The sequence below is a fragment of the Elephas maximus genome, chromosome 2 (genome assembly GCF_024166365.1).
Source record: "Elephas maximus indicus isolate mEleMax1 chromosome 2, mEleMax1 primary haplotype, whole genome shotgun sequence".
NCBI lineage: Eukaryota > Metazoa > Chordata > Mammalia > Proboscidea > Elephantidae > Elephas > Elephas maximus.
In genome coordinates, this window is record NC_064820.1 from 116,050,663 (window position 1) to 116,074,830 (window position 24,168).

Here is a 24,168-nt window from a genome sequence, read left to right on the forward strand (position 1 = left end):
AGCAAAATGGATTCTACAACAAGGACAAACTGACACAGATTAAGATGTCCACTGCTAACTTTGCTTTAGCTACAGAGATTGTGTTTACTACCTGGAGATTGTCTAGAGCAGAGATCCAATGGCCCCAAGAAAAGTGAAGAAGGTACTTAAGTGGGACAATAACATGCTCTCTTCATGGGCTCCATCCACGTGGAACTGCAGACTAAAATAGGAGAGGAAACTGACACATTTTCATCATTTAATGTTGGTAAACACCCAGATCTGTGTCTCTAAACTAAAGCCCTTTCTCCTGTAACATTTAGACTTTTTCTTCCTTCTCCCATTGTAATTCCTTCTGTCAGCATGTACCATAACTACTCAACTTAAAATCTCATATTTTGAACAAAAACTATCCATGACACAAGTAGATTATCACCCTGACTCAGTATTTCTCCAGGATGCTCCCAAATTCTAAGATTGTCCTAATTCAGGGTGATCTACCTTTCCAGAAATATTTTTAATCTTGAAGACATGTCTAGGAGTCTAGTTGTACTTTTAGGGCTAAAGTGGAGATAAATAGAATATTATTTCAAAGAATTTTATATTTAAACAATGGGAATTTAAGTAGAATTAATTGTGATACAGTTTCAGATCTTACAAACAACATCAAGGAGGTCGTGGATGAGGGCCACTTGAGAAATCAATGAAAAAAAAATATTTCTTTGCTCAGGGAACAAGCTATGTAAACCTTTCCTTCTTGAAACAGTTTGAGATTAAAATCTAAAATCCAAAGAAACATGACAGTGCTTTTTGGAGGCTTTTAAAGTAAGTATCCCTTTCCTTTAAAATACTTCAGTGGGCTCTCCAAAGTAGTAAGACAAGATGCTTTTACAGTGATTTATATAGTATTTTCCATCTTAACAGCTGGACTCTTTATGTTTGTAGTATTGCCATGTGGCACACTGTTCAAAGCAATGGAGTTTTAGAAGTCCTAAAAACAGGATGTTCATTTAAGGACTATATAGAACATGTTACAAATTTAAAATATGACAAGGAAAGGAATTCAGTTGCAAAGAGCATGAAACCTGAATCCACAAGCTTTTCTAACGCTTTTTAATGCAGTCAAAGGGGGATGAGAAATGTTCATTCTTCCAAATGTCAGCAAACATATGTATGAAGCTTAACTGGCTTCATAACCCCTACAGAGTTTTTTCCCTTTGGTTTAGCTTCATTTTCCAACAGGTTTTAAGAATCAGTAATGTTGCTCAGCAGTCCTCATCTCCTGCAACAAATCTCTTCAAAAAAAAATATTGATATAAATTAGCACACATCCTCTCCTAGGTATTCTGAACTCCTAATTTATTTGTGTTGTTATTGCTGTTAGGTGCCGTGAAGTTGATTTCGACTCATAGTGACCCCATGTGACAGAGTAGAACTGCCCTATAGGATTTTCTAGGCTGCAACCTTTATGGGGGCGCATGGCCAAGTTTTTCTCCCTTTGAGCCACTGTGTGGGTTCAAACTCACAACCTTTCAGTTAGCAGCCAAAAGGTTAATGGTTGCATCACCAGGACTCCTTTAATTTACTATTTACCTATTTTTCTAATACATACATACACAAAAATTGTAATACAAGCAGAAAAAATTAATACAAGTGCCAAGGTATATTTTGATCACAAGGAATATTACTTCATTTGTTGGAACAAAAGTAAAAAATATTTCATACTGTAAACTACTGATTAAAAAGTATTAATTGTAATAATAAATATTATTTTAATTAACACTAAACAGCATATAGTTTCTAGTCTGTGGCTGTTGCTTAACAACTAAAAGAAGTAACCTCTGAAATTAAAAGTAGAAAAAAGTCTTAGTCTCAAATGAGCACTTTTCTTGATATTAAAACTGTGTATAGGACAGATTATGCAAATGTAAAATTAAAAATTAAACTGCTTACAATTTATAGATCCAAAAATCACAGAAGAAAAAATATTAGTATTAATATTTAAGTTTAATTATTTGCTTTAATCATGTTTAATCATTTATAACATGAACTGTAAGACAAGGACTCAAAGTATTTTATGGATTATATCTGAGAGGTAATTGAGTATGTGACATAAATAACCCATTTAGAATTCTTTACAATTTATCTACATTCCTTTTATAGATTTAACAGTATATATAAAAGACATAGTATGCCCCAAGAAGATATCTATGTACTTTATAGAATAGCAGACATATGGCTGACTTGAACTGAGAACACTTACTATAACAACTTCAACTTTTTTTTTCAAAATTGATTATCAAAGGGTAATATGACATAATGCTTATAAAAAGACAAAATGGCTTATTCAAACACCCAATTTATAATTTGTGTTACGGAATTTCCACACAGTAAAAAAATTATATATATGTAATATTAGTTAATATATACATATGACTCACTGCTCTTCATATATGTATGTGAAGAGCACCGAGTCACATATACAAGCATAACAGAAGCATACCGGTGGTGGAAGCTGATCATGCCCTGACACCCAGTCTGGACTTAGGCTCTTATGTTCTCTGCAATCACCCTGTACACCAAATAATCAAAACATACAGCAAAATTGTTTTATATAATATTTACATATGTTAAGAAAGAGTGGTTACAAAAGTATGATAAGAAATTCCTTCTACAATATCCAAAACTTCTACCATAATCTCGTTTCAAAATAACTATAATTAATTTATCCATTTTTTTAACTCAACAAATAATTATTAAATACCTTTCTTGTGCCGCAGACTGTTCTAGGCACTAGGGATGCAACAGTGGGTTGGATATAAAACTGCTCTGCTCTTGTGACCATATATTATAGTGTGGAAGACAGAAAATAATCAATAAGCAAACAAATAGGATAACTGAGAGTTATAAGACCTCTGAAGACATTAAAACAGGGAAATGTGTGGAGAACTACTGCAGGGGTGGGGATTAGTGTGGTCAGGAAAGATGTCTACGGAAAGGTTATATTTGAGCTGAAACCTGAATGATGAGTTAGGTACAGTCAGCAGGGGCAGCAAGTATAAAGCCCTTTGGGCAGGGTGAACATATGCTTGAGAAAAAGAAAGAACATCAGGGAAGTTAGAGCATAATATGCAAGGGGGAAGGGAGGGAGCTATATAGTGTCAAGTCAGAGAAACAGGCATGTGAGACTGCTCCTTATGGCTGGACATTCTATGTGAATGGCTCTCCTACAGTTTCAAAGGGCACAATTACACAAAAGTATGCAGTAAAGTGAATACACTGAGAGCCCCGTCTTGAAAGGAAGGCAAGATTGCAGTTCAGTCATTATTAGAGCTTCTCTCCAGTACCCCAGGTTTTACAAAATTCCTGAGTTCTTAGACCAGACCAGAGCCTCAGGGAGACAGCAAAGGTCCTCAGAGAACTCTTCATACTATTTATAGCTGATAAATGTATTGTCCTGGTGTATCTTCACATTTGCTGGCTGAAGAGTTTCTGTGCTCTACTTGGGACTAGGAATTTTTCACAGTCTGGGGCACTAGGATCCAGCCTCCTGGGTGTACACACAGCAAATCCTCTCTGAGACTGTGAACTAGCCATTCCCCTCTGGGCACTGTCAACTTCTCAAGTGCTACCACCAGAACACCAGCAGCTTCCTATCTATAGAACCATAGACTATTACTGTTCCTCCACTCTAAAGAAACGCATTGTCTTCTACTTGTTTATCTTTGCCAGTGGTCTCACAACGAAGTTTCCAAATTTTCAAATTTGTTTAATTCAGTTTAGAATTTTTTATTCAAACCAGGAACAATTATTTTTCATTTGGCTTCTTTTTTCTTCGTGTATTTGGATACCATGGCATGAAAGGTTCATAAAATGTATTATTCTATCTTAATAGTAAACTGGAAACCCTGGTGGCATAGTGGTTAAGTGCTACGGCTGCTAACCAAAAGTCGGTAGTTCAAATCCACCAGGCGCTCCTTGGAAACTCTATGGGGCAGTTCTACTCTGTCCTATAGGGTCCCTATGAGTGGGAATCAACTTGACAGCACTGGGTTTGCTTTTTTGGTTTAATAGTAAATTGTATGTTCATCAGTTTAAAATTATCCTCTTTGTCATATTTACTTCTTGGTTACCAAACAAGTTATCATTTAATTCAATTTTTTTCATCTTCTAGTAAATCATCAACATTTTACTTTTAAAGGGATGGGTCATTTTATTTTAGTTTATCTACTTAAAATACTATATAGTTGTATCTTGTCTTTTCATCCAACATGTGAAATCTTAACTTTATATAATACCATTTAAATAGTTTATATATATATATATATATATTTTTTAAAGGAGTCTTGATGGTACAACGGTTAAACACTTCTCTGCTATCTGAAAGGCTGGCATCCACCCAGCAGCTCTGTAGGGGAAAGACCTGGCAATCTGCTCCTGTAAAGATTACAGCCTAGAAAACCCTATGAGGCAGTTCTGCTCTGTCACATGGGGTCTCTATGAGTTGAAACTGACTTGATGGCACCTAATAACAGGAACAACATCTTGTTTTTTTCAACAGCACATGAATTTTTAACTTTACATTATACTATTAAACTAGTTTATATATTTTTAAATCGTTGTTACATCTATTATTTCTGACATCTTGTTTTTGATTTTCATATTACTGGGCTTCTCGGCTCTTTATATTGTTTTCTGTACTTTATATTTCTGTAACTATGAAATAAAAATGGTATCTTTCGACTTCCTTCAACAAAAATGAAGAAATACTTTTACTTCTCTGCTTCATTCAGTACTGACTGACAAAAATGTGGTATTTGAAGCTCAGATTTCTGTTAAAGTTAATATTTTAAACAGTATGTCTTCTCTGAACAATTTTTAAAATTTCTATTTAGTTTTACAAACATATTCTCAGCTATTTAAATATTTTATATTGTTTTATTCTACCTTCATTCCTTTTGTAGAAATACTTTACTATAAACTATTTCAAACATACAAAAAAAATAACAATAACAGCCAAAAATTTACCTAACAAATACAAATGTACCAGGCACTATTTCTAAGTGCTTTAAAATAATTAACTTATTTAATCCTTGTGATAGCTTTTTGAGATAGAAAGTATTTTTATTTTCTTTTTATAGATGAGGAAACCAAGACATAGTAGAAAGCTTGTCATTAGCAAATAGTCATACAACTAAAAATGCACAACTTACATTCAAACCTAGGGCCTCTCTCACTTGACTTCACACACCTCACCCTGCCATTAAGCCTTCCAAAAAACTTGACTTTAGAGTTTACACTATTTGGAATTTTTACATAATTTAAGGTTTTTTATTAATTCTTTTTTTTCCTTGTCTACTTTTGTTTTCATTATTTCTTCCAGTTTGGTTCATTATTTCTCATTCTTTTGAATGGATATTTCTCCTCATTTCCTTCAGGGTCCAAACTATACTTATTTCAAAGCTCTATAATTCTATAATTTTTTATTTTATCTGCTTTGAATTCATCCTCCAATTTCTGATATCGATTTTATTGACTCTCTTAGGTTAGTTTTCTTCATAGGTTTTGGAATTTGGATATTTTAGGTAAAATATATTGGGAAATGTTTTTGTTTTAGTAATGTTCCATTCATAACATATTCTCTCTCTAGCTCTCTCCCTCCCTGTCTCTCTTTTCTGTCTTCTTCTCTCTTTTCTCATAACCCTTATGCTATCTAGCACTTTTTGCCATCAATAATGAGACTTTTTCTTTTGCAATGAAAAGACTTTCACTGACTACCTTTGGTGACTTACCGTAAATTATACAAACAAGGGAGTAGCTTGGAGAACATCTCATCATCCATACACCCATCTATATGCTAGAGCTTCAGATGCTAACATTCACAGAAAGCCACATGGGGATTCTGAAAACTAAGGGAATCTTTAAGAATCCCTGGTGGCACACTGGCTAAGTGCTTGGCTGCTAAGGTCAGCAGTTTAAACCCACTAGTAGCTGTGCTCTGTGGGAGAAAATTGTGGCAGTCTGCTTCCATAAAGATTACAGCCTGGGGAACCCTATAGGGCAATTCTACTCTGTCCTATAGGGTCACTATGAGTCAGAGTTGACTCCAAGGCAATGAATTTTGGTTAGAGGAATCTAGAAATGCTAATTCAATTTTGAATGTAATTAGCATTCCTTCCTGTCCAGCCAGGACATGATTGAGTAGATTTGCTATAATCCAATATGGAACATCTAGTCTATGAGGCAAGGTTTTCTTACCAAGTCACCTCAGAGAAGATTAATACTCTACATATGGCCTGGACTTTTCCCTGGCTTTGAGCAATAATGGAAGTTGGAGTAGATTTACATGGCATGAGCCACATTATTGTTAGCTGCCTTCAAGTTAGTCCTGATTTGTGGAAAACCCACGCTCAACAGAACAAAACAATGTCTGGTCCTGTGCCATCCCCACAATGGATTGTGGATCAGACCCTTGTGAGCCACAGGATTTTCATTGGCTCTTTTTCTAAAGTAGTGCACCAGTCCTTTATCCCTTAGTCAACTTAGTCTGAAAGCTCCACTGAAACCTGTTCAACATCATAGCAACATGCAATCCCCCACTGACAGTTGGTCACTGCACATGAGATGCATTCGCTGAAAATTGAACCCGGGTCTCCAGCATGGATAGCAAGTATTCTACCACTGAACCACCACTGCCCCCAGCATGAGCCATGTTGCTGTTGTGTGCCACCGAGTGATTCCAACTCATAGCAACCCTATATGACCGAGTCAGACTGTCCCATACGGTTCTCTAAGCTGAAATATTTACAGGAAATGATCTTCAGCTCTTCTCCCAAGGGGCCAAATCACCGACCTTTTGGTTTACAGCGGAGCCACTTAACTATTGTGCCACCAGGGCACTTTGTTATAAGCCATGGCTGTTACTAAACACAGCGATGCCAGGAGTAGCTTTATTAGGGGAAAGCTGTGAATGTTGCAGGAACTTAAGAGTTTTGTAGTGACCTCTTGGCACACATATTCCTAAATTCTGAATTTGGATTCACCTCTCGATATCTTTCACATATTTGTATTAGTTTATATTTGTATTACTCACAACCTCATTATTCTCTACAGTGAGTTTACCCATCTGTTCTGTACTCCCCTTAGATACAAATGTTTGGGAATTTCTGGCCTACAGCAATTACTAATCATAAGACTGATTAGATCCACTGTGTTTTTGTTTAAAATCTACATAAATTTGTTTCCTAAAATTTCACAACCAAAGCTATGGTCCAAGAAAAATGAAAGATTATATAATTAGCTGGTAAATGTACTACATGCTAGGAGAATGTAAGCATAAATACCAACTTAATTTGAGTCATCTAGATTGGCTGGACCGGATGTCTGAACTTCCGAATGGAACTGCCCAGATTTACAGCTCTAGCTGTTTGCCATGAGGTACACATTTTCATAAAGGGCCACAGGCTTTTATAGAGCAGGAAAATGATTCTCTTGAAAGAAAACTGAAGGTGCTTGTTTTATAAAAATAAATGTTGGGCCAAATGTTCATCCTTTATTATTCTCCCGTACGAGCTTTACAAGACGAGAATCTGGTATTTATTAGCAGGTCATTTGAGGGTCGGTGGCTGTGGGAACCCAGACTCTTTGTCTGTGCTTTATCTTCACCATATGATTTTTGTGTGAGTATTTAAGTCTCATAAAGTAGAATATGTCATGAATATTTAATAATTACATTTTTAAGATAACACAAATTAAATCACCTGTTATAATGCTACATTATCAATAAAGACCCATTTAATTCTTCATTAGGGATTTTAAAAATATTTTTTATTTGAGCCCTCATTTAGTTATGTGCGTGTGTGTGTATACCACTATGCTATGAAAGATTTAAACTATTGGATACAATTTTACCTTTTAGTCTTCATGGTTGAATGTTTTGAATATACAAGTAATTTTAGATTCCATGTGAATTTTCTAAATGGTGTTAAAATAAACACTATAATGTAGACGTGAAATGTGTTTGCTAAACTTCTAGGTAATCAGATAAATCTACACTAATATATTATCACTGAATTAAGAAACTCAGCCAAGTCTACCAGGATAAAACAAAATGGTACGATGGGGCTATTGTTAAGAGTGACTCATCAAAGGTATTTAGAAAGCATCTATTTATTTGAACTTTGTGTTGCATACAATGCAACCTGAGAAAGCATGATTCCTGACTCCTGATAGCTTTAACAAAGACTGCACAACAAAGTTATGAAGAAAATGTTATGGCTGGAGAGCACATAATGGTATCTCGATAAAAACGCAGGACATAGAGTCAGAAGAGGAGCCTCTCAGTTCTGGTTTTAACACTTATTGTGCAACCTTGGCAAATGACTTAATCTGTTTTGGTCTCAATTTCTTCATTTTTTATATAGTCATAATGATGCATGTCTTCACTTTACTGCAGAGTTCTTGGAAGTATCAAATGACAGAACGTGTATAATACATGTCTGTAAATCTGCTACTCTAACCTGTGCTCACAGTGCCCTGACAACTCTGACCTCCTTGCTGTTCCTCAGAAACACCAGACACCTCCACCCGAGGGCATTTGAAGAGGCTTGTCCCTTTTCTTGCAATACTCTTTCCGCCAGATCTCTGCATGGACAGCTGCCTCACTTCCTTCAAGCTTAGCTTAATATTCTAGATTGCATGCGCATGTCTTAGCTCCATGGAAAACTGGAAAAGCAGATACCCGACACTTTCACTTCCCTATGTGAGAATGGTTCTGCCTCCCTTCCAAACTCAAAAGATGCAGATATCCTCTGAGCAGCCAAAATATTAATAAACATCCACTACGAGTTTCAAGATACTTTGCAAAATCTGCAGAAATATACCATCCAATGTGATAGGTAAATTCAGAAATTTCTAAAAATCGTGTAAAACCCACCAAGAGATAACCAAATAAGAATAAAAGTTTAAGAGGACAAAGGACCAAATAAAAAGGTCTGGAAATTCATTGTCTGCTAGAGTATTTTTCCAGCCAGCCTCTCAAGAAGAGCTTGTGATAGCCAAGAAGATGTCAGGTTCAAGAGATCATCCTGTGGAGTCATGTTGCTATTAGAAAACTCAGTCCTTACTGTTTTAATCCTTTTCCTGACATAAAAGTTTATGCCATTAAAAAATATAAGGCTAAACGAAACCCATTTAAGTTGTTCCCCTGGGTAATTGGTTACTTCAGGAGTCTATGTAAGACAACATTTTAATTTGTTTAGATGTAAGGTAAAGGTTAATGGGCACAGATCACATGTTAAACACTTTGCTTTATATACATTATTTCTATTTTTCACACAACCCTGGTCATTATTATTCTATTTTATAGATGAGAAAACTGAGGTACAGAGAGATAAAATAAACGGCACATGGAATTCTATTTTCTATTTTGCAATTGGTCACTCATTTGGTACTCATCTACAGGGTCGCTATGAGTCGGAGTTGACTAGACAGCAATGGGTTTTGTTTTTTTTTTTGTATGTGTAGTCATATGCAAGTATATTTTTCCTGCTTCACTAAAACTTTCCACTCTTTTCATAGCAATGTGCTGCACAAAAAACTGTAAAGATGACCATAAAAAGAAATACAACATTTTGTAATATCAAATTTAGTTGCAGCATTGTTTTAAAAAATTGTTTCCTAAATTTCCTTGACTCTATTTTTTTATTCCAATTTTTTAAAACTTTATACATATGTATATACTCTGGTGTCTCAAATCCTTTTAGGTAAGAAACATATTTCAATAAATTATTTGATTGCTAAACTATAAACTGTATAAGATATCGGGTCATAGTTTGTGAAAACAAATGAAATATAAATACGAATTTCTGACACCTAGATGCATAAAATATAACAGGATAAAAAAAATCTGTATACTCTTGCAGATAGTATGTATCATGAGAGCACTGGTTTTTGGTTCATTTGTTTATTTTATTTTGTGTTTTCTTTTTTTTTTTTTAAGTTACTATGGTCTTGATAGAAACCCTGGTGGTATAGTGGTTAAGTGCTATGGCTGCTAACCAAAAGGTCAGCAGTTTGAATCCACCAGGCACTCCTTGGAAACTCTATGGGGGCAGTTCTACTCTGTCCTATAGAGTTGCTTTGAGTCATAATCAACTCAACGGCAGTGGGGTTGGTTTTCTATTTTTATGGTCTTGATTTTAGTCAAATGTCAAAACATACTTCCTTCTCTGTAAAAATAAAACAATGTCAAATGTACAAGGTTTTTGCAATTACCCCATGAAACCACATACATCAAGTACCTACCACAATGTCTGACACATAGTAGGCACTTAGTCACAAAAGTATCTTATTTGTTCCTGTGTGGGAAAGCTGGTATGTCCAGAGTCCTTGATCTATCATTCAGCAGCAGAGCCTCAAACACCATGGTGCTTGTCATGCTCTAATCAGATCCAATCTCTGTTAAAGTAGCATAGCCTAGCTGCAATGCTCATCTGTTGTTATCTTTGTTTTGCTTTGTCTTTTCATGACCAGAATCCTTTGCTCCTTCTTTTGAAATACCATCCTAATGTTCTTTGATAACAGTACACCTTCATTACTCGTAGGCCCTGTGGTTCAAGAGAAACCACATGAACCAGAACGGCCAATAAGAGTCACATGACTAATCTAACAGTGTCTGTGTGACCCAAACTAAATCAGTGATTGTAAGCCCAAGACTTCTGCTGGAACTATTCGGAAAGAAACATTCTCGTTCCACTGGATTGCTAAACTGGAGGGATGAAAACCTGGAGTCATTATGAGCTACCACGAAAGAAGAACTTTCCTAAAAATGAATAAATAGGAGTAAAGGGGATGGAGAGAAACTGATATTTGATGATATCTTTTAATTTTCTGTATCCAACTGTGCCTAAAAGCAAGCTACACCTCACCATTTCAATCACATGAGTGAATCTATGTGGTAGGCAAATTTCAAAATGGCTCTCAATGATACCACCTTCTAATATTCATTTTTTTTTTTTGCATATTCCCCTCCTCTTCAGAGTGGGCTGGACATAATGACTTCCTTTTAATCAAAAGACAAGACAAAATGAGTAGGATGTCAACTTCTATAAATTCACAAAACACTGTGACTTCCATCTTCCTGCCATACTCTCTCTCCCTCTTGCCTTCTAGGCTTGCACTCTTTGAAGAAGCAAGACATCATGTGGGAGAGGGCCAGGAGCCAGAGAGGAACTGAGGCATACAGTTCAGTACTGCCCCAAGAAACTGAATGCTGCCATCAACCACTGAGTGATCTTAGAAGTGTCTCCCTCACGATTCTAGACTTCAGATGAGACTGCAGACCCCATGTCAACACTTTGATTGAAGTCTTGTGAGAGACCATGAAGCAGATAACCCAGTTAACCTGCACTCAGAATCCTAACTCTGAGAAACTCTGAGATAATAAGCATGTGTCATCTTAAGAAGTTACATTTTTGGTCAATTTGTTACACAGTGATAGAAAACTAATACAAACCACTTAAATGACTTGGATTTGGGCTTCTGTATCTGACTTTGAGAAAATCCCTGACAAATATCGTAGGAAATACTTTTCCATGAAATAAGGGAGAAGCAGCAAGATTAGCACTGAGAAAAGATAAACTTTCAGTAATACTCCCAGTGGCCCTGTAATTGACTAAGCAAGTGACACAGTATGAGTTATGTTTCCAGGGAACTTTTTTTTTCCCCTTTTTCTTCATTTTAACCACAAAGGAGGCAATCTTTGAACAAAAAAAAATCTAAAAAGCTTATGTATAGCTTAAATGCACTTAACAGCTAAGTACTTTAAAAACTTTTAGGAAAATGTGTAGGAACTGGCAAAGATAAGACCTTCTCACAGAAGAGTAAAAATAATAATAATAATAATTTTTCCCTAAGGAGTATAAGAAAATTGAGCAGGAGAAAGACCAAACAAGTTTTAGAGATATAAAATGGAAATTCTATTTTTTTTCCTTACAGAATGAGAAAATCACTACATAACAGTCTGAAAATAACCTGTTTGATGTTAGTGATATTTTGATGTAGGGAATGTTTATCAAAAGACTGAGTGCAAATGACAAAGTAGGAATAGCACCTCAGCTGAAGCACGTAGATGATGCAAACGTTTAACAGTAAGCAAGCTATAAATTGTATTTCAAATCTTTAGCACCAAAAGATTCTAATCCAATCCAATTTATATCATAGGGGAGGGAACTGAGGCTCAGTGTCAAGCAATTAGTAAACACAGAGCTAGGACTACTCTTACATCTTTGAATGCCAATCTATTTTTTTAAAGAAATCATTATAACTCTACATTGCAGATATTTATAATTGATAGCATCCTAAGAGGACAGAAGGTGGAGTCCACAGAGCTCCCAATATTCTCCCATCTCTCTTTCTCAGCCTTGCCATAACAAACTGCCTTAATTGTCAGTCCCAACAAGGAATCTTGGAACTGACTCTTCACCTTACCTTAACCTGCCACCAGAATGAATCCTATCACACATGGCAGGGATTCAGTTTAGAAGCACGGATACTGCAATATCAGTTGTTTATAGCCAGGCCATATATCACAAATTGTCAGTAATTCTGATTGGTCAGAGGCCAGGACATATCGGTTGTTAGCACAATATTTTAAATATCACCACTGACTCCATCTCTATTTGTGTCGGTCATCACAAGAAGCCATAAACCTCAAGTCTTCACTATGACCCAGATTCTCCTTTTCCTAAGTGTGTGCATACAGTTCCTAATGTGACCCAATTACCTACTCCTCCAAGATCTCAGAAACCTTTCACTGCAATGTCTTGAACTCACAGTCTGCTATCAATAAAATTTGCTCTATCCTAAATCTGTCCTCCAAAGTTTCTCTTCTTTTATTTTAACCTGGCTCACAATGAAAGCATCATTTTTGCTCCTCAGTATCCCACCAGATCGTTATTCCTCCCTTCTCAAAAAATGAAATCCAATCACCTAGCAACCCTGAAGCAGTTATCATCAGATTATAGTCCCCGCCACCCTGCTACAGTCATCCTTCATCTTCTTTATCGTTCCCCTCACTCACTGAAGACCTGAGCCTGAGAAAGTATCGCTTTTCTCGCCACACTCCTACTGTAATCATTTTTAGTGAATTCAGTGTCTACTTAGAAGATCCATCTAGGCATTTAAGTTCCTTGAACTGCTTACATCAAATATCCTAGTTTCCATCCTACCTTTACTTCCCATTCCCATGGTCGTACCACAGAATTTGTTATCGCCAATAACACACCACCTTTCAAATATCAGCCACCTATTATCTTTTTCAACGGAGCCCTGGTGGTGCAGTGGTTAAGCAGTCGGCTGCTAAGCAAAAGCCGGCAGTTCGAATTTACCAGCCGCTCCTTGCAAACTCTAAAGGGCAGTTCTACTGTATCCTATGGGTTCACTATGAGTCGGAATTGACTCAACGGCAACGGGTTTTTGTTTTTATTACATTTTTCACTTATTCGAAGAAGTTTCCCACGCCAATGATTCTTTGACTCCAATGGAACCCACAGTTCTTTGGCCCTAACACGTTTTTCCCAGCAGTCACTCATTCTTGTCTTTAGTGCCCTAAGTCTTAGTTATCTAGTGCTGCTATAACAGAAATACCATTCTCAATCTCTTCTCAAGCTGCATTCATCAAGTTCACTATACACCCCCATGTTGCCTAAACCAATGATCAAGTCTTTGTCTTTATTATACTCTCTCTGTCATCTGCATTTGACATTGTTGGTTGTTCTCTCCTTCCTAAAACAATTTATTTCACTGAACTTCCAAAAAAAACCACCATGTCTTGATTTTTTCCTACCTCAGTGTCCAATCCATTTCAGTTCCATTTGCACAATCCCTTCCTTCTTCTCAATGTCTAAATGTTAGTGTGCTCCAGGCTGTCGTCATATTTCTTCTTTCTCTTTACTCAGTTCACATGGGATCTCAACCACCTTCATATCTTCAAATGCCACCTACAGCCTGAAAATTTCCAAAAATATATCTCCAGCCTGGAGGCATTCTCTGAACTCCGTCCTTGTACATTCAGCTGAATCCTACACTTCATTCATATATTCTACATTCATAGACATGGCAAATGTACACTACTAATAACCAATCTCTTGATCCCATGACCCATACCTGAATAATTCCTTCCTATCTTGGTAAATGATACTACAATAATACAGCCATTTATGAAAAGTTCAAATTTTATAAATCAGGGGTACTACATGGTCCAGTATCGTAATGCTGCATTTAAACATACACACATTCACACACCACAGCAACTTAATAACCAGAATAATGAAAATATTATTCAATTTGTACTGAATACTCCTGCTTTTATGTATGATGCAGTAACATGTATTTGATTGCACTTTCACTAAGAAGAACTATAATAGCTGGATAAATAATTTAAAGTAGCAGTTTGAAGGCATTGGAGATAAGAGCAGTCAGGACTTTAAGAGACAAAGATTCTAGAGAGAAAAGAAATGCATTGAGGTGAGCACTAATTCACTGCAGTCTTTCCTCTCAGGCGTTTATTCAATCTAGGTACAGGACAGACGTTACACAAGAAGTTTGTGGCATACTCATGGGGCTGAAGAAACAAAAATTGGAGTTTACATCTATCAAGGCAGCAAGGCTCAATAAGTTAATCTTTGAGAAAAAAAAAAAAAAAGAGGAAGAGAGATTGAACTCTAGAGAAGTGTGCCTGATCTTCTAAGTACAGTTTTCCCTGCCAGGTCCTAAGCTGTAAATTTGCAAGGACAGAAGCAATAAACAAGCAACATGAGGCTAATAAAAGACTAAAACACTAAACAAATATCTCAGCAGTTTCACAAAGCTAGGAAAACAAAAACAGAAATTCATGGCTCACCAAGAAGAAGGAGCTCTTGTAATCTCCCAAGGCTCTCCACCAAGACCTCTGAAGGATAAGTATTACCAGTAAGCGAAAACCAGAAGTAGAGAAGGTCCCATACCAACTCCACCTGAGTCAATGTGACATGCCCATATGTATATGCTTACCATAAAAAATCAAATCCTCTCTGGAGAAAGATAACATCCAACAGACTTTATGATTTGTCCTAAATGGTGTCTGGCATCCAGTAAAAAATTACCAGGAAAGTTAAGAAACAGGACCTGCAATGAGTGAAAACCAAAAGAAAAAATAAGATAGAGATGATCTAGATATTGGAGTTCTCAGATATAGATGTTAAAATAATGGTAACTATTATTGCCAAAATTATAGGTGAAAAGATGGAGCATTTCAACTGAAAATATGAACGTATATAAAAAAAAAAGAACATATAGAAGGTAATAAAATGAACATTTTATAAACAAAAAATAATTAAATTAATTCAATGGATGGGTTTAATAGTAGAAAAAATAGAGTAGAAGTATCAGTTCATAACTTGGAAGAGGAATAGAAAATATCCACACTGAAGGACAAATGGGAAAAAATAAGGAAAACACACAAAGGGACACACTTTAAACAGTAAAAAACCCTAAGACATTTAATTCAGTGAGAAGAAGTTAGCAGAAAAGGAATAGTGCAGATGAAATATGTGAATAGATGTCATTGATAATTTTTTTAATTAGTGGATAATTTTTTTTAATTAGTACAGTTTCTCGAATCTGTGGCTTAATACTTGCATTATTATATACTTTTTTAATAATGAAAGTACTAAACCACAGATTCAAGAAACTCTACTAATTACAGGCAGAGTAAACCACATCTAGGCAGCTAACAGTAAAGCTGATGAAAAACAAAGACAAAGGGAAACACTTAAAAGCAGCAAGAGGAGGATGGCATCACCTTGAAAGCAGGAAATTACGGAAGACAGTAGATGATGGAAAAATGTATTTAAATACATGAAAGAAAAATAATTTCTACCTTAGAATTCTAAGTCTGAGAGCATAACTTTCAGAAATGAAGATGAATTTCAGTCATTTTCAGACAAACCAAAGCTGAGAGAATTCACTACATCAGACTTTACTGAAAGAGATACTAAACAGAGGTCTTCAGGATAAAAGCAGATGAGATCAGATTGAATCACAGGTAATAGAGGAATGAAAGATCATCAAAAGGGTAAATGTGTGAGTAAACCTAAATGAAATATTGACTATTTAAAACAATAATAACACTATTGTGTAGAATTTAAAAATACAGAAATAATTAAAATAGTTGACAACAATGTGACAAAAGGCAAGTGGCAGGGGAGGGAGGAGAGAAGAATGGAAAATGGAGTTAAAGTGTTTCAGGGTCCATATGATATCCAGTACGTGATAAAAACATCATCTACAATAGATTTTAATAAGTCAAGGAAGCCCGTGGTAAACTCCATGGTGACCACCAAGATAATAATAAAAGAATCCTAATAGGAGGGACCCCACACATCTCTGAGTTTGCCGTACTGTGGTGGCTTCCATGTTGCTGTGATGCTGGAAGCTATGCCACCGGTATGTCAAATACCAGCAGGGTCGCTCATGGGGGACAGATTTCAGTGGAGCTTTCAGACTAAAACAGACTAGGAAGAAGGACCTGGCATTCTATACTGAAAAGAATTAGCCAGTGAAAACTGTATGAATTAAAAAAAAAAAAAAACCTTTTTTTTTTTTGAATAGGAACAGAAAATTGACTGATATAGTGCTGGAAGATGAGCCCTTCAGATTGAAAGGCACTCAAAATATGACGAGGGACGAGCTGCCTCCTCCAAGTAGAGTCTACCTTAATGGCTTAGAAGGAGTCAAGCTTTCAGAACCTTCATTTGCTCATGTAGTATGACTCAAAATAGGAAGAAACAGTTGCAGACATCCATTAATAATCAGAACGTAGAACGTATGAAGTATGAATCTAGGAAAATTGGAAGTCGTCAAAAATGCAATAGAACACTTGAAGATAGATATTCTAGGCATTACTGAGCTGAAATGAACTGGTATTGGCCATTTTGAATTGGACAGTCATAAGGTCTAGTATGCTGGAAATGACAAATTGAAGAGGAATGGCATCATGTTCATCGTCAAACAGAACATTTCAAGATCGATCTTGAAATATAACACTGTCAGTGATAGGATAATATTCACACATCTACAAGGAAGACCAGTTCATACAACTATTATTCATACTTACTCATCAAATACTGAGGCAAAATTTGAAGAAATGGAAGATTTTTGCCAAATTCTGTAGTCTGAAACTGATCAAACATAAAAATCAAGATGCACTGTTAATTGCTGGTGATTGGAATGAGAAATTTGGAAACAAAGAAGAAGGAACAGTAGTTGGAAAATATGGTCTTGGTGATAGAAATGACACCAGAGATCACATTATAAAATTTTGCAAGACCAACAACATCTTCATTGTAAATACCTTTTTTAAACAACGTAAATGGTGACTGGACATGTGGACCTCTCCAGATGAATACACAGGAATCAAACTGATTACATCTGTGGAAAGAGACAATGGAATAGCTCAATATTACCAGTCAGAACAAAGCCAGGAGCCCACTGCCAGCAGACCATCAATTGCTCATATGCAAGTTCTAGTTGAAGCTGAAGAAAATTAAAACAAGTCCACGAGAGCCAAAATATGACCTTGAGTATAGCCCACCTGAATTTAGAGACCATCTCAAGAGCAGATTTGATGCACTGAATGCTAATGACCAAAGACCAGATGAGTTGTGGAATGGCATTAAGAAAGCAAGATGTCAATAAAACCACAGGAAATAAAGAAAAACCAAAATAGATATAAAAAGAGGCTGAAACTTGCTCTTGAATGTCAGGTAGCTAAAGCAAATAGAAGAAATGATTAAGTAAAAGAGCTGAAGAGAAGATTTCAAAGCATGGCTTTGAAGAAGACAAAGTATTATGAAATGTGCAAAAACCTGGAGACAGAAAACCAAAAGAGAAGAACAAACTTGGCATTTATCAAGCTGAAAGAACTGAAGAAAAAATTCAAGCCTCAAGTTGCCATATCAAAGGATTCTTTATGGGCAAAATATTAAATGATACAGGTAGTATCAAAAGAAGATGGAAGGAATATAGAGTCACTGTACCAGAAAGAATTGGTCAACATTCAACCATTTCAGGACGTAGCATATGATCAAGAACTGACAGTACTGAAAGGAAGAAGTCCAAGGTGCACTGAAGACACTGGTGAAAAACAAGGCTCCAAGAATTGAAAGAATACCAACTGAGATGTTTCAACAAACATAGGCAAGACTGGAAGTGCTCACTCGTGTATGCAAGAAATCTGGAAGTCAGCTTCCCAGCCAACCAACTGGAAGAGATCCATATTTGTGCCCGTTCTAAAGAATGGTGATCCAACAGAACCCAGAAATTATCAAACAATATCATTAATATCACATGCAAGTAAAACTTTGCCAAAGACCATTGAAAAGCAGCTGCAGCAGTACATCGACAGGAAACTGCCAAAAACTCAGGCTGGATTCAGAAGACAACGTGGAACAAGGGATATCTTTGCTGATGTCAGATGGATTTTGGGTGAAAGCAGAGAACACCAGAAAGATGTTTACCTGTGTTTTATGACTATGCAAAGACATTCGACTGTGTGGATCATAAAAAATTATGGACAACATTGGAAAGCATGGAAATTCCAGAGCACTTAATTGTGCTTATGAGGAACCTGTACATAGACCAAAAGGTAGTCATTCAAACAGAGCAAGAGGATACTGAACGGTTTAAAGTCAAGAAAGGTGTGCTTCAGGGTTGTATTCTTTCACCATACTTTCATTCTATCTGTATGCTGAGCAAATAAATAATCTGAGAAGTTGGACTATATGAAGAAGAACAGGGCACCAGGATTGAAGGAAGAACCTGCTTTATGTAGATGACACAACCTTGCTTGCTGAAAGTGAAGACGACTTGAAGCACTTACTGATGAAGATAAAGACCACAGCCTTCAGTATGGATTAGACCTCAAAATTAAAAAAACAAAAATCTTCACAACTGGACCAATAAGCAACATCATGATAAATGGAGAAAAGACGGAAGTTGTCAAGGATTTCATTTTACTTGGATCCATAATCAATGCCCATGGAAGCAACAGTCAAGAAATCAAAATGACATACTGCATTGGGCAAATCTGTAGCAAAAGACATCTTTCAAGGTTAAAAAGCTACAGATTACCTTTAGGCCTAAGGTGCTCCTGACCCAAGCCATGGTGTTTTCAATCACCACATATGCATGCGTAATCTGGGCAATAAATAAGGAAGCTGGAAGAATTGAAGCCTTTGAATTATGGTGTTGGCAAAGAATAGTGCATATACCATGGACTGCCAAAAGAACAAACAAATCTGTCTTGGAAGAAGTACAACAAGAATGCTTCTTAGAAGGAAGGATGGCAAGACTACATCTTACATATTTTGGACATGTTGTCAGGAGGGATCAGTCCCTGGAGAAGGACATCATGCTTGGTAAAGTAGAGGATCAGTGGAAAAGCGGGAGACCTTCAATGAGATGGACTGACATAGTAACTGCAACAATGAGCTCAACCATGATTGTGTGGATGGTGCAGGACCAGGCAGTGCTTCGTTCTGTGGTACACAGGGTCACTATGAGTTGGAACCGACTCAACAGCACCTAATAGCAACAACAGCCAGAAGAACGGACAAATCTGTCTTGGAAAAAGTACAGCCAAAATGCTCCTTAGAAGAGAGGGTGGCGTGACTTTATCTCATGTACTTTGGACAGGTTATCAGGAGGGATGAGCTGATGGAGAAGGATATCTTGCTTGGTCAAGTAGAGGGTCATCGAAAAAGAGGAGGACCATCAAGGAAACAGACTGACCCAGTGGCTGCGATGTTGGGCTCAAGCATAACAATGATTGTGAAGATGGCGCAGAACTGACTCAAAGACACCTAACAGCAACAGTTTATAGAAGGGGGAAAATGCAATACTAAAAAAAAAAAATTTAAATCTTCATTAAACCAAGAGAAAGCAAGACAGGGAAAAGGAACAAAAAACAGATGTAACAAACATTTAGATGGTAGATTTAAACTCAAATCTTTACTGCAATGATATCCAATTCACAGCCCCCAGGAAATGCCTTACTTTCTGCTTTCAGCATCTGTCTCTCCATCTCTCACTCACCCATAGCTGCCCTAAGACTCTCTGCCCTCTCTTCCTCCATTCTGAAACCATTTCTCACAACTTCACCTTTGAAGTTGGGAATTATAAACAGAAGTTAACATATAAACAGATGAAATAAAGCAAAATACAATAGTAGTGGAAGTGCAGAAGGAAAAAGAAAAACAAAAGTATATTCAGAACTCCACCATCTTTTCAATTTTGTTTCCTCCATGATATAGGTAAATACTGCATTTCTTGCTTCCTTTAGCTTGGGAGAAATATATGCTCCCCTGCCTACTCTCAGATTCTGCTCAACAAAGGCAAGCTCTAGAGCTCAACCAGCAAGCAAGAATCTTCCCTTCTTAAGGGGAGAGGGGCTGCCAACATTTGTAATTTAGTGTTGTTTTATACTTGTCCTATTTGCACATCCCCTTTCTCATTGTTACCAGCCATCTAAGATACTCCACTGGTCTCACCCCTTCAGGAGCGAGGAAAAATGAAGAAAACCAAAGACCCAAGGGAAAGGTTAGTCCAAAAGACTAATGGGCCACAACTACCATAGCCTCCACCAGACTGAGTCCAGTACAACTAGATAGTGCCTGGCTACCACCACTGACTGCTTTGACAGGGATCACAGTAGAGGGTCCTGGACAGAGCCTGAGAAAAGTGTAGAACAAAATTCCAACTCACAGAAAGACCAGACTTACTGGCCTGAGACTGGAGAAATCCCAAGAGTATGGTCCCCGGACACCCTTTTAGCTCAGTAAGGAAGTCATTCCTGAAGCTAAGTTACCTTCAGCCAAAGATTAGATAGGCCCATAAAACAAAATGAGACTAAAGGCGCACACCAGCCCAGGGGCATGGATGAGAAGGCATGAGGGGACAGGGAAGCTGGTAATAGAGAACCCAAGGTCAAGAAAGGAGAGTGTTGACATGTCATGGGGTTGGTAGTCAATGTCACAAAACAGTATGTGTACTAATCGTTTAATGAGAATTCTGTAAACCTTCATATGAAGTACAATAAAAAAAGAATAAGTGTGTATATGGTGGGAGGTGATTACCCTGATTCATTTGGAGGAATTAAATAGAAAGTTACAGTACATCAACTCATTTTTTATGTTCACTAACCTATTTCTCCAAAAAGTATTGTCATTTGAATCAAAATCCTGGGTGGGATCCCAGGCTTCACCAATTGATTAGCTTCATAACCTTGGATAAAGTGACCTCAAATTTCTGAAGCTCACTTTTTTCATCTGTACAATGGAAATAATAAAGTAACTTGAGTGAGGATTGAAAAAAATAGATGTGCAAAATACTCTGCCTAGATTATAATATATGTTCAATAAATGATAGCTCCTCTTTGTCTGGTAGGTTGGTCAGTGTTTATTTTCATAAACGAACTAAGCGTGTATGACTTTTTAAACTCATTTGTGAGGTCCAGGCTAGCAAAACTCACACAATCCTCTGCTTCTCCTCCATCTGTCTGCCAACTGACATTCTTTGTTGCTAATCTAAGACCAAGCCATATGTCCTCCGTATGGGAGACTCTTTCCTGCCCAGGTGGGGAAGCAGACGCAATGATCTAATAAGTCTTTTCTGTCTTACTAGGGCAAGTCTTGGGAAAGCTTCCAAACGTTGAGAGGTTCTGATGATACACCACAAGGTTGGGTGACTATGTTGTTCATCAAAATTTTTTTTTCTTACTTTTTTTCCTCCCAAGATCCCCAAACCATGTTTCAATTCTGTCATTACCTGTTTCCTTGTCTCTGTTTAGTCTAGCAGACGGGTCAAGACTCTGAAAAAGATTTCAACATGGGATGTCTGTGTGGTGTCAAGGATGGTATAGATGAAAAGTGTATATTAAGAGCTGGAGGAGTGAATTAAGAGTCGGGTTCTGATCTACAAATCCCAACCCTGCAGCATCCCAGCTAAAGGAAATAAGCCATGTTGGAAAGGGATGTTAAAAGTAGCCATAGAGGCAGTGCCACTAGGTGATGAAAGTTTAATGCCACCATGCCCCACCAGGAGGAAAAAGTCTGAACAGAGTTTAAAAAGAGGAAAAGAAAAAAAAGAGAGAAAGAAGAACAAGCACCACAGTAGTTACTAAGGAGTGCAGAAAGAAAAGAAAATTATATTCAGAACTGCATAAAAAGTAGAAACAGCGAATTTGAGAAATAAATACTTGCCTTTTGATGCTCTTGTTCACAGGATCATAAGTAAACAGTATAGCCCCAAAATGTTAATGTGACAATGGGATATTTGGAGAGAAAGCACTGAGACCCTGTTGCTGTTTTTACAGTAACAAAAAACAAAAATGAGGCTTTCACTTTCTGCTTTTTAATATTATGTTCCTTTTTGAAAACATCAAAAAGCTCATGTGTAGATAATTCTGTGCTTGAAGTTAATTAAATTAATAGCTAAATTCAGCAAAATTTGGGCCATATGAACAGTCAAAGCCATTAGCTTCAGATTTACTATGAATTTGAGTAACTAAATTGGTCCCTGGTTTTATCCAGTTAGTTGCCTTCCACTTTCCAAAATTTTAACTTAAATTGCACAGTTGTAGCCCACACGTATGACCTTGGTGAACCCTTAAAATCTGTGAACCACCATTTCCACATCCACAACATAGCAATTAAAACCTCCGCCAGCTAATTGTCTCGTAGGAAGCGTTAACAGTAAAGGCATTTTTTACAAAGTGTTTTACCTCTTCTGAGGAACTACCTTAAGAAACAAGTTTATTATCGTAAAGAACAAGTAGGGATTTATATATTCATTTAATTGGCCCCCTGCAAAGGGTGTAATGGGCCCTGACTTCAAGCCATGTGACCTGGCTCTAAATATGTATCAAGGTTTGGATCTGTGTTCTAAATACTAACTGGTCATTATGCCATCGTTAATTATATTCATCGTAGAAATGACTTCTTCAGAAACAACTGAAAGTCAGTGTTCATTTCTCAGGTGAAGACACTAAAGCTCACCAACAACTTCATCTCTCTGCATGCACAAACCTGTCCAAGGAGGCTTCCCTTCATTATTCACAGCTCTTTCCACAATATACCAGCTTGCATTTTGCTACCACTTCAAAGAAATATACAATTAGCAAGAGTATATAATTAGTGTTTATTCTAGATCCAGACTGTCTTGACGGTTCTCACAGGTAGAAACAAGCAGGGCACATTCGAAACTTGCCTTGCATCTAGAAAGTATGCCACGGATCCTACAACTTTTAGTTTATAAAACTCCAAAAAATAAAATGCAACAGGAAGGTTACTGCAGCATGTTCAGTGACTTATGCCTTTGAATTTATCTGAAGCTCTGTTCTTTAAGGGAAGCGTTCATATAACTATTCAAGAAGGTGGTAATAAAAATAACTTGTACATTAGGTAGGGTGCTCGATGTATTTACCAAGTACATGAACTTGCTTAATTCTAGCTAACAGATCTCTACCAGGATAAAAAAATAAATAAATGAATAAATAAAGAGAGAGAGAGAGATCTGATATTACATCAAAGTACCTCATTTCTTCCCCAAATTAGTTCTCCTTCTGGAAGATAATGCTGGAGAGTTATCCATGTAATACTTTCATTATAACAGAATGGAGAAGAATTGCATTAGCCTCAAAAGAGATATGAACCGGAAAGGTCATTTTTGCGATAATGGGATTCATCAAGGAGACTGAACAGACACTAGGGAAGATTCACAAAAGATGTCATTTTCCCCCCTCTGCTTGAATTCTTTTCTGATTACTAAAAGAACTTAATATTTACAAAAAGTATATTTTTTAATTCACCTGGAACTATGTTCTTAGTTTATCTTTGGTCTCATTAAAAGGCTTTAGGCATTTTAGTCTAACTTTGAATTATACTGGGTCATCAAGAGGACTTGAATATTTAACATTTAGCAAAGAGGGTTCTCCATCTAGTTTGATGTTCAACCATTTGTATTCCAAAAATAGCTTTCCTTTTCCAGACATTAAATTTGGACTTTCTAGGGCTGTCCCAATCTCCAGGGTTCTAAATTTACCTCAAATCTTTTAGGTTGAATATTTAAGTTAAATTTTAAATCTTGGAGGCC